The sequence below is a fragment of the Chlorocebus sabaeus genome, chromosome 18, assembly GCF_047675955.1.
Source record: "Chlorocebus sabaeus isolate Y175 chromosome 18, mChlSab1.0.hap1, whole genome shotgun sequence".
NCBI lineage: Eukaryota > Metazoa > Chordata > Mammalia > Primates > Cercopithecidae > Chlorocebus > Chlorocebus sabaeus.
The window spans coordinates 60,592,113-60,606,565 of NC_132921.1; the positions used below are offsets into that span (position 1 = coordinate 60,592,113).

The 14,453-nt window shown below is 41.2% G+C and overlaps 1 long non-coding RNA gene across 3 annotated transcripts; it reads left to right on the top strand.

Annotated features, from left to right (window-relative positions):
- The first annotated feature begins 2,429 nt into the window (after positions 1 to 2,429).
- On the top strand, positions 2,430 to 11,702 carry LOC140709005 (uncharacterized). 3 transcript variants are annotated; one of them, XR_012089323.1, is made up of 5 exons: positions 2,430 to 2,968; positions 3,397 to 3,539; positions 5,769 to 5,845; positions 6,761 to 6,945; positions 11,060 to 11,702. It is a non-coding gene; the product is annotated as an uncharacterized lncRNA (long non-coding RNA). The 3 variants fall into 3 exon arrangements; XR_012089324.1 differs by lacking the exon at positions 6,761 to 6,945; XR_012089322.1 differs by lacking the exon at positions 11,060 to 11,702 and having other exon boundaries at positions 6,761 to 9,093.
- The last annotated feature ends 2,751 nt before the right edge of the window (positions 11,703 to 14,453 follow it).

Here is a 14,453-nt window from a genome sequence, read left to right on the forward strand (position 1 = left end):
CTGGAGATAAAAATCCCTGATGCCTAACAGATTGTCAGGAAAATTTCCAACCCACCTGACTTGAAAACAATGTGCGTGCACACGCGCGCACACACACACACACACACACACACACAAACACTCACTCCAGAGCTAGTCTTAGCCAGAACATTTATTCATTCTAGGTACCAAAGGTATATTAGACTATCTACTACACTCAAGACAGAGGTTTTCATTTTAAAATGCAACTACATATGAAAGAAAACATTAAGCCTTCATTCCTGTAGAAACTGGTATAACACAGTACAATGAGAATTTCTCCCCTAACGTCTTGGAATATGAGGCTTTGATCCACAGAAATCGCATTTCCCCACAGTTACTGCCGCATTTCTTTGCTTTCCTTCCTGCAAAACTTGTCCCAAGAGCTGTTCACTGTCCCCTTGTCCACTTCTTCCCCTCCTGTACTCACTCCTCCCTTGCTTCTGCCCTTATCATGCCTCTGAAACCTGTCTTGTCAAAGTCATCAGTGACTTTGTGTTGTCGAACCTAATGGTCACATCTGGGTCCTCATCTTTTTTGACTGCTAACAGAATTGGATAGAGTTGAACCTGCTAACTTGAGACACTTTCTTGTCTTGGATTCTGTAACACTAAACCCTTCTGATTTGTATCCTCTTCACTGGCCACTCGTCCTCAACCTTCCTCCCCTTATGCTACTTCTACAAGTAGGAGAACTCTAGGGCTACACTTCAGCTCTTTTCATTTATCTGTCTACTGGCTTTTCCTGGGTGAATAATTCCATCTAGTCCCTGTCTACTGGCTTTTCCTGGGTGAATAATTCCATCTAGTCCCAAGGGATTCAATACCATCTCTCAGCTGGTAACTCCAAATTTCTCTCTCTAGTCCTGACTCTCACTTGAATTCTGGGCTCACTCATCAACTCTTTACTTGATATCTCTCATTGTAGGTCCAATAAGCATTTCAGACTTAACTTATCCTAAACAAAACTTTGATTTCTCCTCCCATATTTCTTTGTCTGTCTTTCCCTTCTCAATTAGGGCATCAACATGCAAGCATTGATGAAAACAATCGATCATGGTGAAAATTGTGGTGAAAATCATGGAAAAAAGTGGTGAAAGCAAAACCATCATGTCTTGACAAGATGATTACCTTCTAGCTAGCCTTCCTGCCTCCACTCCTCTACTTAAAACTCTGCAATGACTAGCCAGGTGTGGTGGTGTGCACCTGTAGTCCTAGCTACTCCGGAGGTGGAGGTGAGAGGATGGTTTGAGCCTGGGAGGCAGAGGTTGCAGTGAGCCGAGATCATGCCACTGCACTCCAGCCTGGCTGACAGAGCCAGACCCTGTCTAAACAAACAAACAAACTCTCCAAGGGCCAGGGCTACCAGCTCTATGATTTGCCCACCTGCCCACCTCCCCATGGCCTTGTCTCCCCTGCATCCCCTCTCCTTCACTCCACTCCCTCCTTAGTGCCTGCGCCCCACTCTGCCTGCATGCCACTCAGGCTTCAACCTCCGGGGATCCGAATTTGCCATTTCCTCTTGCAGGACACCCTTGCCCCAGAGAGCAATGTGGCTCACTTCCTCATTTCTTTGCTTAAATATCACTCCATCAAAGAGAACTCCTGATTATCTTATCTAACTCTAGCCATCCATGTCCCTGTCTATCCCTTCACAATGCTTTGCTTAACTTCAAAGCCCTGTCACTACCTGACATAAGATGTTTATTTATTATCTGTCCCTCTCTATGAGAGAATAAGGTCTCAAGAGCAGGGACTTGACCTGTTCTGTTCACGGCTCTATCCCCAAAGCCTAGAAGAGTGCCTGGCCTATAGTAGACGTTAAATCAGTATCTGCTGAATGAATTAATAAATCTTCTTCTTTTCCCCTAATCCTCATGTTCAAGCCATCTGATAAATCATTCTTTCATCTCAATCCCAAATGCATCCAGCTTTATCCTAGGGGAAGCCACCATCCTCTCTCTCCAGGACCACTGCCTAGTGTCCTAACTGGCCTCCCTGTTTTCTCTCTCAAATCCATTCTCCAAACAGCAGCCAGTGATTCAAAACACAAATCAGGCTCCTTGCTGAAAACTCACAAAGAGTTCCCAATGCTCTTTGCATACAGTGCAAACTTTGAGCCCTGGTGTAAAAGCCATAAGAGGTCTGGGCCTCACAACCGGTCCCACCTCACTGTGGTCCTTGCCCCTGAGGCTTCTGCCACCCTTCTTCTCCCTGTGCCTTGAACACATCGGGTTTGTTCCTGCCTCAGTGATTTGCAAATGCTGTACTGTCTCTCCAGACAGCTCTTCCCCCAGACAACCACACAGCTGGGGCTTATCCAAGTTTAAGTGAAATATCACCTGCTCAAAGAGAGATCTTCCCTGGTCCTCCATCTAAGTTAAGCCCTAGCCCACCACTCTGTTTCAGGTTAGTGTGTCTTATTCTCTACATAGCACATATAAGCATACTGTTTATTCACTTCTATATGTTTTTTAACTTGCTATTCTTAGTAAAATATTCTCCCTTGTTCTCCATATATATTCTCAGTACACTATATAAATGTGGTGTTATTGTTGCTATTGTTATTATTAGTAGTAGTAGTAATAGTGTTTGGAAATGGGGTCTCCCTCTGTTGCTCAGGCTGAAGTGAGCACAACAGCATGATCCTGGCTAACTACAGCTGATACGATTTGGCAGCATCCCCACCCAAATCTCATCTCGAATTGTAACTCCCACAATTCCCACATGCCATGGGAGGATCCTGGTGGGAGGTAATTGAATCACGGGGGCAAGTCTTTCCCATGTTGTTCTTGTGATAGTGAGTAAGTCTCACAAGATCTGAAGGTTTTAAAAACAGGAGTTTCCCTGCACAAGCTCTCTCTCTTTGCCTGCTGCCATCCATATAAGACACAACTTGCTCCTCCTTGCCTCCTGCCATGATTGTGAGGCCTTCACAGCCACGTGGAACTGTAAGTTCATTAAACCTCTTTCTTTTGTAAATTGCCGGATCTTGGGTATATATTTATCAGCAGTGTTAAAACAGTTTTCCTGGCTCAAGCCCAGCAGCCTTGAATTCCTGGGCTCAAGCCTTGAATTACAGCAGCCTTGAATTCCTGGGCTCAGGCCCAGGGGTTCAATATTATTATTACTATTATTATTAATTTTATTATTATTACTCATCAACTATATTAAATTGAGTTAAATTTGGTAACTTTTAAAATTTTTTCTTGGACAAGTAATTTTTCTTAATAAAGTTTTATTAAAGTTTCAAATCTTGGGATGAATTAAAGATATTATTTGTATTAGTCAGGCTAATTAACTGCAGCAAGCAACATCAGAAGCAACGCCAGAGGCGTAAATCAATGCAAGTATATTTTACATACATTTCAATGTTCAGTGAAGAAGTTCTATGAGCAGCATTCCATACAAAGGTCCCAGGACCCAGGTTCCTTCCGTCTGTGGCTCTGCCATACCCAGCCTTCAAACCTTCCACTGGCATTTCCTCATCTGTCCCGTCAGGATGCAAAGAGAAAGAGCAAGGTAAGAATCTCCACGGAGATTTGGGGGACCAGGCCCAGAAGTGGAAGACAACACCGTTATTCACATTCCGTTGATGAGAGCTTGTCATATGGCTCCAACTTAACTGCCAGGGAGGCCAGGAATGGCCAGGAGGAGGGGTCAGGACTGGCAAGCATTTCCTCAGTCTCTGCCACACCATTCTTGTTCTGCATGGAGCATGGTAACTTCCAGGTATCTGCCTCATAAGCAAGTTTGATTATGGCCTTTTAGGGACCTGGGGTTTACAGAAAGTGATGAATAACCCTCAACAGATAGGGAAGACCAAAAGGTTTCTGACTCTGTCAGAGCAAATGAACATGAAACTCTGCCAGGGCAATTCTAACCTCCTCTCCCCTGCCCGCATGTGCCTTCACGTTTTTCCGCATTCCTAGGAGTACAATATTTGGGCCCAATTCCAGCCATAACACCAACTCAAACTTTGCAATGTTCAGCAGCAACTTGAGACTCTGAATTTCAAGGCCTGTTTTCTTGCTAAGACAAATGGATTTTGAGAGCCACGGGTTTTAGTTTTTACTGGTGGTTTCTCCCTTTTAGCTCTTCTTACACTTCACTTATTTTTGTTGAGCTGTACATGATCTTGTCCAATATCATGGGAAACAGCCCACATAAATCAATTATCAATAGTTCAGCCAGGGTGGGAACAAATTCAAACAGCCTATTCTAAAGCAATATATTTAAATATTTTCTAATTCACGGTAAATTAAATCCAATGAGGATAGCCTGTATATCCCAGTGAGGAAATTTTTATTTTCTCATCTTCTTTCTTAGTTTAATCTTATTCACCTTGGGCTTATTCTGTGATCTGCATCTCATAATTGTTTCCCTCAAGTAATCAAAAGAAATAACAAGGCAATAAAGATGAGAAACAAAGATATATGTCAGAACAGGGTGGCATTTCATGTATAAAATAATAAGATCCAAATCCCAGTTCCATCCCATGAACAAGTATGGGACATTGGGGCAACATACATGAAATGAATGTGTTGACTCCTACATGGTTCTCATTTGTTGATTTGTTCAATAACAATTAAATGCCAAATTACAGGCAGCTAGACAAAACAAAGAACAGAAAGCAGTTGAAAAGAGAAGATGTACAATTATAAAGCAAACTTAATAGAACAACTATGTAACAACCTTCACGTAGTCTTCAATTCGAAGTAACTCGACAAATACAGACCACAGTTCGAAATATCACCTCGGAAAGACGGATTGCTGTGGAATGGGTTGAGAGCAGGAAGTCTTCAGGAAATTAAAGGAAAGACATCATGTGGATTAGGGGAGGGGAGGTTCTACAGGGAGGGCAGAGGATAAGCAGACACGAATATGGGAATATACAGGAAAAGAAGAGAGCACACTGAACACTGTGTGACTGAGGTCAGGTGTGCATAATGGGCTGCTCTGTGAAAGAAAGTTGAAAAATATGGTCCATGGAGCAAGGCTCATTGTTACTAGGCTGAGCCCAGACTTGAAGTAATCAGAAATAAGGAAATAGTATAGGGCCTTAATCAGGGGAGAGAGATGATGAAAGCAGTGATGAATCTGGCTGCAGGCAGGAGGATATATTAAAAGTGAGAAGACCAGTAAAGAGGCTGTTGCAAAAATTTATACGAGACTTGATAGGGACTTGGCTCTGAGAGGTGACAGCTGACACGAAGACCCAGGGACATATCCAAGAGTCTCTGTGGAGAAAGGAAAGATGCTTGTAAATAAAGGAGTAAAGGAGAGGAAAGAGGGCATGAAAACCCTGGGGATGAGAACACGGGTGGTGGCATTGAAGACAAGAGGAATTTATCAAGTAGAGGATGCATTTTTTTCAGATTAAATTTTGTAACATATATTTATGAGTTAGTCATCCATGGAATATTTCTTTTTAACTTCTAATTCTAAGACACATGGTTAAAATTAAGGTTAATATTCTTGTTGGCTTAAGTTTTATATAACTTTGAAATTTACAAGGTTGGGGGGATTGAGAATACATATCAAGATATTATATGTTGCCAGGTCATGTTTTAATCTTTAGCAGAATAGCAGAACAGTGCTACATGTAATCAAAACATATTTTACTAGGAGAAGCAATCAGAGCTCAAGACAAAAATGGTTCTTGGATAAGGATAGCTGGTATAAGACAGCTAATTGATCTTTTAAGGATCATGTGAATTTGTACCTGACATTTTCTCTTCTTTTTTATAGTTACTTCAGTAACAAACAGAAAGCGGCCCAACCAGTGCCAAAATCCAAAGAAAAATAGACACTCGACCCAGAATAAGGTAGATACCAGGCAAGATGTTTTTAAAAACCTGGTGAAAAGCAAAGCATGCAAATTTCAGGAAGAGAGAAATGTCTGTATGTGAAATGAATGTAAACATGAAGATCTTCCAGGAGCAAATGGGAAAGGCAAAAGAATAAGCAAAACACCCCACCCAGAACAGAGACTTTGGAAGAAAGTTGTGGTAAATAAAAGTAAACTGGAGATCTGGAGCTCCTCAGATTAGAAATGTGTAAATTACCACAAAGTAAAATCACATACAATATTTAGCAGCGAGACTTTAGCTTTTGGCATTGTCAAAAGTACGATCTTTTCTCAGATTCTGGAGTTTCCAGTTTACTAAAAAAGCGTAACCTCCAGTGCCAGAATAAAGGTGGCCTGCCTCTTGTAGTGCTATGGAAGGTAGAAGAGCGCCATTGGGAACATGGAGAAGTTCTGCATTAGAATTTTGGCTGGGCATGGTGGCTCACACCTGTACTCCCAGCACTTTGGGAGGCCAAGGTAGGCAGATCACTTGAGGTCAGGAGTTCAAGACCAGCCTGGCCAACAGAGTGAAATCCTGTCTCTACTAAAAACACAAAAATTAGCCCAGTGTGGTGGCACACCCCTGTAGTCCCAGCTACTTGGAGGCTGAGGCAAGAGAATCGCTTGTACTCGGAAGGCAGAGCTGTTTGTTCGGGACCTCTGCCATGGGTTCCCACAGACAAGACTGTAGAACTAAATAGCTTCCAAAATGTAGATACATAGATGGGATTGCAGAAGAAGCAAGTTGGGGATTTGTTTGAAATTAAGGTATGTATAAATATTTCTAATTGACCTCCAATATAATTATTCCCTTCTGGCTCAGTAACAGAGTTTCCAAAGGTTAGCAGGGCATTTGGCTGCCTAAAATAAAGACTAGCTTTTTTTTTTGCAGCTGAGATGTTGCCCTACAATGAAGTTTTGGTCAATGGATTATAAGAGGAAGTCGTGTGTGCAATTTCAGGGAGTATGCCGTGTTGCTGTTCCTTTCTCCTTTCCTGCTCACTGAAATCTGAGCGTGATGGCACAGGCTACAGAAGCCATCTCAGACCACAAAGTGAAAGCCACATGTTGAGGATGGTGAGGCAAGAAGAGAAGAGCCTGGGTCCCTGATGATAAGGGAGCAATCGTACCAACCATAGATAGTGTTTACTTGAAAGTGAGATCAACTTCCACATTGTTAGAGTCCCTGACAATTACCTAACAATTAAAGTTATCTCAGGATAACTTGAACTTACAGAGGCAGGACAGGCTTGACCCAAACCAAACTGGTATACAGCTTCTTGCACTAAAAAGCAGAAAGCTGCATTCAAGGTAGATATTAGGGTGAGTCTGATCAGTGTGAATGAACGTGAGTTTTAGTTTTAGCTTGACAGTGAGAAAAAAAGGAAAACGAAGTACCCACCTAATTAGATAACTGACAAGGTGGGGATTGGGGAAAATGCAGCCAACATACCTATCACTTTCTGCTTAGAAACACACAAAATAGAAAAGGGGGATTAGGCTTTGAGCCGAAAGTGAGGGGCTTTACATAATAATCGTTAGCCAACAACGGACTAAGAGTTTCCCGGTTATAAACATGGGACAGAATGGAGGGTGTTTCCCAGAAAAAAAAAGTGCATTGTAAGGAACAAAATCAACAGCAACGTTGGAAAATGTTTGCAGGGCTAAGAAAATACGGTAGAATTTTCCTAGGCAGAAATTTCACAGTTAAACCATGAATATGCGGCAACAGGGTTTTACTACAAGCCAAATATCTATGAGATAAAAACTGGAAATACTAAATGAAAGTGAAGAAATCACAAGATTAAGCAAGTTAGAAAAATGATGGGCCTCGTTTAACCGTACGAACTGGCTAAACACCGTTTGGTAAGGAGCAAGGGGATCAAACAAATGACTGTTCTTTAGAATTCACAAACAAAGGAAATATCACAGTTGGGCTTTAAGAGCCAGATAAGAATTTACAGAGAAAGTATTTTCATAGGAACCACCGTGTAATAATGGTTACAACATAATTTAGTTCCACATTCTGGCAGAAAATAAAACATATTCATTATTCAGTTACCCAGTTTTAAAAAGGGAACTGTAATTAACTCACAAGCAGTCAATTTGAAACAACAACAACAAAAGCATTAGGGGAATCATATCAAGAAAAATTAATTGAGAAACCCAGGTTATTGTTTAAACATTACTAGAAACCAAAGGAAAGTACTTGCCAGAGACAAAAAAAAAAAAAAAAAAAAATTCTGATCCTTTAAAAAAAAACAAGAAAAAGGAAAAAATCTATATGACCACTAATAGTTAAAAACAAATAAAAAACAAAAACCACTTCTATTTTGGGAAGAACACTTTTTTTTTTTAAATTTGAGACAGAGTCTCGCTCTGTTGCCCAGGCTGGAGTGCAGTGGTGCAATCTCAGCTCACTGCAACCTCTGCTTCCCAGGCTCAAGCAAATCTCCTGCCTCAGCCTCCCAAGTAGCTGGGATTACAGGGGTGTGCCACCATGCCCGGCTAATTTTTGTATTTTTAGTGGAGATAGGTTTTCACCATGTTGCTAGGTTGGTCTTGAACTTCTGACCTCAAGTGATCCACCCACCTCGGGCTCCCAAAGTGCTGGGATTACAGGCATGAGCCACCGCGCCTGGCCTCTTTATTTTTTTTTCTTTAAATATAAAGGTTGACCAAGTGAGACTCACAGGAACAGGGGACACACAGATTGTGAGGGACAGGTGTAAACCAGAAACTGCTGGGAGCTTTCAGTGCTGGAGTAAGAGAATGAGGAAGGTCAGCTGGAAGTCTGTAGGACCTCCTTTGATCATGGCACAAAAGATTTAATAGAAGATGGAAGTAAAAAAAAGAGAGAGCGAGAAAGAGACTAAATGAAGATTTTAGTGAAATTTTGTCTCCCAAATTCCATTTGAAAGTACTGATTGGAGACACAAGAACAAGCAGCAATAAATGCCCAGAATGTTCTAGATGTGGCTGATAGAATGAAGTCATCAGAGCCAGAGAGCTACTCAGGAGCTCTGAAGGAAATATTTCCAAAAATGTGTAAGAAGTCATAGTCAACGCGTGACTTCAGATCGCCAAGTAAGCATCTCATCTGCATGAATATCTTCAAAAAACGTACCAACAAAATAGAAGCTTCACTTATTTAACAGGTAAACTAGTAGAAGAGAAAATCAAGTAGAAATCCTCCATATTTTTCAAATGTGGCAAAATAGGGGAAATCAGGCTAAAGGAATCTAGTATTTTAGGAGAGAAATAAACATGAGGACTAGGAGAATTTGTGGACATAATGTATTTAGAGGTTTAAGGTTCTCAATATGAAAAATAATTTACATGGAAAGAAATAAATTTAACTTTACCTGAAATACAACTTGGTCTATTTTAAAAAACAAAACAAAACTCAGATCTGACCGAGGCGTTACAGAGCAGAGTAGTTTATCATGATAATTTCTTGAGGGTATGCAGAAAAGATGCTGCATTGCACATCGCATAGCACAGTGCTAAAATTCTTTCAATACCTCTCTTCTCAAAGAGCGTGAGTGTGCATATGTGTGCACGCCCCTACTTCACCCTCCTCACCCACATAGACCCAAAAGTTAGTTTGATGGCATTCAGCAAGAGAAAACCCCTCATTTGGCCCAAATATTAACCATCTACAGTTCTTTAAATATGCTCTTGGGAATATTCAATTCACTCTGCCATGTAAGACAGAAAACGTTTCAGAAGAAAATCAAAACATCGTTCTATCTTTGCACATGTGGAAAAAAGTGATGATGATAACAGCTAACCCTTTCATAGCATTTACTAATGCTTTATGTATATCAGCTTCTTTAATATGGCCTATTATCATTATCATCACCATTATTCCCTTTACACGCATGAGGAAACTGAGGTCACGCAGCTTAAGGAGCAGGACAGGTTTACGACCCTGTTCTTTCTTCTGGCTCCAGAATACATGTTTTTTACCACCACCATATGGAGTCTCTTCTCTCCCCAGTGGCTTTCTCTTTCTGAATCTTCTCTGTGGATGCCACCTTTGCATGGCTCCTACCTACTTCTCCCTCCCCTTTACCACTCAGTAGCTGGGCCCGCGTGGATTCCTCCAGCAGCCGCTCCCTGCCTGCGATTTTGCAGAAACATGCGTCCACTCTCACGCACACTCACGCTCACACAGGCACCGTGCACACTCACTCTCACACGCACACAAACTCACACACATACCATCTTTTCTCCATACAGTCAGAGTGTGGGGTGTCCAGCACTTCAAGCACTTAAAGTCAGCACTTCTGCTTCCTGCCTGGTAAGAGTAAACAAACAAGAAAATAAATAAAGAAGAACACAAGTATCCACTTTTTAAATGATTTAAAACACAGATGTTGATTGCAGTGGGGTGTCAGGAGACTAGATCTCACCGTTTCTGAACACTTGAGGGTAAAATTAGGAACAAAATGTATTTGAAATCTTCCAGAAATTGGCTTCCTGAGACTCTAAAAGTGGAAGTAAGAATGTGTCTCCTGGGCACGCTTTTCTTGGTTCTGGACGGGAGCAAGTTGATGATCTCAGGGTAGTGGCCACTCTGGGTCCACGTGGCAATGGATGCCAGAGCCTGTCCCAAGTTCGACCTCCCAAGAATATTAGCACCCAAGGAAGGGCCATAGAGGGAGCAAATTTTAAATGTAGTAGTGTTGGGAGCAGGCCAGTTTGGGGAGTGAGTTGGTGTGTGTGTTGCAGACTGGAGGGAACGCTGTTCCAAGAAGGGGAAGAGCAGGCCAGTGGGAATCTAACTCTTACCCTTTAAAGAACAATTGTGTGCCTGCAGCAGTGACCCAAAACAGAGATCCAGGCACAGCTCATTCCCTGGAACAACACCAGCAACAGTGAAGTGTTCTTGGAACTCAACAGTAGGGCTCTTCCAGCTTCAACAGGGCACCTGAGTTCTGGGCCCAGCATGAGAAAATAGGCACCAATAAGGCTCCACCATAGTTCCTGTCCATATAAGGGGAGGGAGGGGCTAAGAGAGGAAGACTGGATTTCCAAGGCATGTGGGGAGTAGAGAAGGTATTAATTTCAAAAATATGTGAAATGTGACTTTATTTGTTCCTCTATGTATGTGAAATGGGTCATATCAATGACATTGGCTATTATTATCATTTCTTCCTTCTCCCACTCTCCATTCCATCTCTAGAACCATGCCCTGGACCTACTGCCTTCTTCAGACTTCCTGAGACCAACATTACAGATCACTGTTTGACCCTATTCTGCCCTGACATCATTTCTTCATCAAAGAACACCTGTGCTTTTGTGATATGTTTATGTTCTAATCTGGTCCTCAAATTTTCAGGACCACAAGATGCATTTTATCTGTTTACGCTGTATGATCCAATGGTTATAAATTGATTTGCACTAATTAAATCCACAAAAGGCTGATTCACAAACTGAGAGAACAATGTGTTAAATTACAGAGAAAGATTAAACTGGGGTGAGAAGCAAGGACATGCATTTGAAAGGCCACTGTATTTGGGGTGAGTCCACCCTAGAAGCCAAACAGCAAAGCCAAGCATGGCCTTGTCAACACAGAATCCATGCAAAGATGTTTGTATGTTGTCATGTGATATTTCTAGAAAGTTCTGGTAGACTGAGAATTTGCCTTTCATGATGGTTATGCTTGAAAAACCAAGTCCAGTATTTAGAATGAGATAGTCTTCTTCCTGGAGGAGGCCAGGGTGACATTGATAAATTCTTACAACTCAACCCTCATTTTTCCCATTGTCAAAGAAAGATATTCTCATTCTGTTTGTACTTGTCATTATGCTTAGATTATCAAACTTTTATCAATTATAGTTTGATGGGTAATTTAGATTGTGTCAAATAAGTCTAAGCATCATAGCACAGCACCTAAGGGCTGGAAAAACGTTGGTAATCATCCAGTTCAGTGGTTTTCAAATTGCATCTCATGGACCCAACAGGCTGCTGGATTAGGTAGCTAGAGGTGTGAGGAGGAAGCTGAGTAAGCAGGCTGTGGCCGGCCATCATTCCCTTTTAAGGAGCTTGAATTATTCAAACTGCAGTAGCCATTGATACATTTTAGTATAGAGTGACACGATGAAGTTTACCTTTTAAAGAATCAATTTGAGTGAAGTGATTGGAGAAGGCAAGAGTAGAAGACCACCAAGGAAGTTATATAGCATTTGTCCAGAGCAGCCATGATGGTGTTGGGGACCAGGGTAATAGCAATAGAGTTAGAGAGAAGTGGATGGATTTCAGATGTAATTTAAAGTTACAATTTGATAGGACTTGGCTAGTGAGGAAGCAGAAATTATCTAGAATTCACTCATGTACCCCAACTGGAAAATGTATTGAGTACTAACAATGGGCTAGACACTGGGCTAGGTGTTCAGCTAGACAACCAAGTCCCTGCCCTTCCTGGAGTTCATATTCTAGTAGAAGGAGATGAACCATAGATGAGCATACAGGGAAAAGCTAACGTGCTCTGAAAGAGCTTATTAATTGTAGGACCCACACTGTTTTCCTTCTTTCAGAGATCTCTGTTCTGAACCACCTGCTGTTACAATCAACCAAGTATCCAATCCCCTCAAAATCATTGCACATGTTTTGCCTATTTCTCAGTGTGGAAGATGGAAAGGTCAATCTACTCCCTGTTATTTCATCATGGCCAGAAGTAAAAGTAACTTTTTCTTGCATAAATGTGGTAGAAGGGACAAAGGAAAGGAAGAAGTTAAAACTCATCATGCTCTGACTTAAAAGCACAGTTGATGGTTGTGAGACAGAACCAGATGGCTTTGGATTTATTTTTGTTTCTTCCTCTCTTCCTCCCTTCCCTCCTTTCCTCCCTCCCTCCCTTCCTTCCTTTCTTTTGTATATGTGTGTTTTAAGTTTTGTTTTGTTTCAAAGATTCCTGAGAGCAGAGTGATGTGGAAAGGATGGAAATCAATGGACTGGCTCTGAACATGTTGAGTTTGAGATGCCTGTAGCACCTGTGGCACAAGAACGTTCCAAGAGGAGGCCAGGGATATTCTTGAGCACTTGGGCATATGAAGATATAATTCACTGAGATGGAGAATCTGTAGAAGGAGCAGATTAGTGGAGAGAGATTTAGCACTCAGATGTTGAGAAGTTAATTTTGAAATATCTATGAGACATTGAAATATCAGCATCAAGTAGACAGTTCAATATTTACTTGTGGAGCTCAGAAAGAAGAGCTAGGCTGCTTACATAAATTTAAGACTCTTCAACATAGGGGTAGCATTTAAATCATGGTAAAGGATAAGGTTACTTTGGAAGAGAGAGAGAAGAAAGGAAAGCAGAAGAGGAAAGGAAGGAAGAGCACAGGAGAAGAAAGAAGATGAGAGAGGGGAGGGGAGGGGAGAGGAGAGGAGAGGAGAGAGGAGGAGAGAGGAGAAGAGAGAAGAAGAGAGGAGAGGGGAGGGGAGGGGAGGATTTAACGAGCCACCAGCGTTTAGATGAGTATCAGCGTTTAGAGGCTGCACATAGGAAGAGAGATCATCAAAGAAGAATAAAAAAGGACTGGCCACAGAAGAAAGAGGGGAAAGTATAGTGTATTTTCAAAAGAAAAAGTATTTCAGGAGGGAATATCAATTGGTTCAAACGCTGCTGAGAGGTCAAATAAGGTAAGAATGTAAAAGTGTCTATTGGATTCAGTATTGGAAAGTATTTAGGATTTGAAAGCCACTAGTGGGTTTATTAAAAGCAGTTCCTTAGAAAAGGAATTTCAACCACAGTAAGGTGGAGAATGAATGGGAGGTGATGCAGAGGCAGGATATGCAGAGAGTTCTTTCATGGGGAATGAAAAACTAGAGTATCCTGGAGAGACATGGCACGTTAGGGAAGGTTGATGTTTATTTTTAAGATGCAAGACACAGAGAGTATTTGGATGATAAAGAAAAGAGGTTAAGAATGCAGAGAGAGAGACTAAGAGGCAGAGCAAGGCTCTTGAAGAGGTTCCTGAAAGGTCTGGGATCCAGAACGTACTTTGTAATGGCCACTGCCACATTCTCCTGTTAGCTCTAGCAGATCTCCCTTAATGGGTTAAGACTTCTTTCAAAGCAGGGATCCACCCCCAAACCTCAGTTCTTTTCTGAGCCCACGTATGGCATAACAAAAGCAAGTGTTTGAAATATTAATACTTCTTCAATAAATTAATATGTACACAAGGCAAATGAATGAATAAAATTTATCTGATAAAATCTGCCCTTTAAAGAGAAGTAAAGATATCTATGTATTTCATTACTCCTAGACCAGAAAATATTTTCTATAGCTTGTGGTGACTGTCCCCAGAGTAGAAAATAAGCACAATAAGAGCAAAATTTTTATTATTAATATTTTAGAGACAAAGAATGTGCTTTTTTTCCCCAAACTAATCACAACTGATGAATAGCTACTTCCTGTGTAGGTCCAAAGGCTTCTTTCATCTTCTAGGGCAAAGAGTAATTGCTATATTGTACATCTAAAATCCATTCTCATTTACCAAAAAATAAAAAAACCCTTAGTTTGGAAAGTACTACATAAATTATTTCCATTATTTCCATAATGTGTCTCTA